Source organism: Nicotiana tomentosiformis, chromosome 8, assembly GCF_000390325.3.
Source record: "Nicotiana tomentosiformis chromosome 8, ASM39032v3, whole genome shotgun sequence".
Classification (NCBI taxonomy): Eukaryota; Viridiplantae; Streptophyta; class Magnoliopsida; order Solanales; family Solanaceae; genus Nicotiana; species Nicotiana tomentosiformis.
In genome coordinates, this window is record NC_090819.1 from 27,810,569 (window position 1) to 27,812,558 (window position 1,990).

Here is a 1,990-nt window from a genome sequence, read left to right on the forward strand (position 1 = left end):
GGGATACGGCTAGCGTATAGTAGGTCTGGACGCCTAGCATGAAAGAGCCTTCTCTGGTAGCAGCACTATACCTTAGTATCTCTCTAGCTTCCAGTCTATATAAAACGTAGTTAGCAGGTATCAGTCTGTCTGGCATTTCGTCGCGTAAAGGACTACTTTTGTATCATATCTCTCTTGTTAGGTAAATACCGAGGCGAAAGCAGCTCTCTCGGAAGTCAATTTCCTCGCTATCCGAGTTTTAGGGGGATCTAGTCGAAAAACTGGCCAGTGCCCACCCGACTAGGGGACTGAAAAATTAATTGAGTACAAAACTTATCTTCAAGCTTTTACCTTATTCTGATCGTTCAGAGGGCGATCGTGTGGTCACTGAATAAAGTCCTCCGTTTCTTTTAGAGGTGCTGACCAGCAACGAGGCAGAGATAACTAAGTGACATATGGAATATGGAAACTACATCCCCACTAAGACTATCCTATCTATAACTACATCCCCAAGCGGCGGTCAAACAGGGGCATGAATGCGAGATGCTAGCGGAATGATCGGTCGGAAAGAGGCTAGGCCTGCTTTCTTCCTACCACATCTTTCCTTATGTGTCAGAGATATAAAGCGAGTGCACCAAAAAATAATGGGAAGTAGATCGGTCTATTCTACGGCTAAGCATCCTAGGTATAACTACACATTCACACAATCTTTGCCGAGAGATACGAGCATTCGATGGAATCGGTGAACTACACTTGCTTTTAGATATATGTGTGGGACAGAGGGCTTGTGGTACCTGCTGCCCACCCTTCCTCCTCTACTTTAAGAACTGTGTGAATGGAGAGTGGGCATAAGAGAAGGAGGTCCTCATACGGAGTCGCACACTTACTTGCGCAGTATGAGAGACTCGGGAATGGGTCAAATAAACTCGACTGGGGCCGGAAAAATAACTAACAAAGCTTTACTTAGATATGGCTTTGATTGGTTTTTTCTTTGTTAGTGACTGGAAAGGAGGTTGCTTGAGTATGTTATTGAAAGGGAAGACAGAAGAATCGAATGGCGAAGAGAGGCGGCTCGACAGGGAAAGAATGGAAAATCATCAAGGATGACTTCTTTGTTGGCAAAACGAAGACTAATTCTCTGAGCCGGTCTGGATTTCCAACGCCTCGGCAAACTAGTCGAGATAGATGACAACACCTTTTTTCCCTCTTCCTTACCGGTAGGGAAATCTTCTCTTATGGCCTTCATCCCCCTCCCAGAAATAGAGAACCAAGCCTCTTTCTGATCCATTCATTTCTACAAGCAGGGAGGATCCAGAGAGTCCCCTCCTCCTATTCGAGGTTTTTCCTCGCCTCACAAGCGCCCAACCTTCCTTTTGCTCTTCCTTCGGTTTGCCTCCACGAACGTGCCACTTAGGATCCCTTATCATATTCCAAAGGCGCTACTTCAATTCAAGCGCAAGCCCCCCCTTCTATTTCATAACTTAAAAAGGCTATAAATAAAGTACCAAAGTGGTTGCGAGAAAGATAAGCTTTGGTTACCGGCGATGGCTTCTAAAGGCGACCAGCTTTCCATACTAGTTGTTACCTTAGGCTGTAATTTTTCCAATATAATTGAATAGCATGGCCTGGTGTTAGATAACTCAAGTGGGAGAGTCGTGTTATGGGTGACCTTATTTCACGGTTCAGAGAGCACTTGTGTATGTGATGCAAGTGAATGTCTACGAAAAGGTTATCGTAAAGTTTTGTTCTTCGTTCCATCATCGACCCTATCTATGTTTCTATGATGGCCCAAGAACACGCTCATTCTTCAGCCGTAGGAAGACTTTTGAATTGCAAGGTACCATTATGAGCTCAATATATACGATTGTTATTCCGTGAAATAACTCGAATTTCAAATCATTCACTTGGTTTAAATACTCATTCTTTGGATGTAGGAGCATCAACTCCGTTCCTGTGGGCTTTTGAGGAGCGAGAGAAATTGTTGGAATTCTATAATAGAGTCTCAGGAGCC

The 1,990-nt window shown here is 44.2% G+C and overlaps 1 pseudogene; it reads right to left on the reverse strand.

The window, feature by feature from the left end:
- Window positions 1-331: 331 nt before the first annotated feature.
- LOC117275636 (uncharacterized) lies at window positions 332-1,783 on the reverse strand (annotated as a pseudogene).
- Window positions 1,784-1,990: the final 207 nt, after the last annotated feature.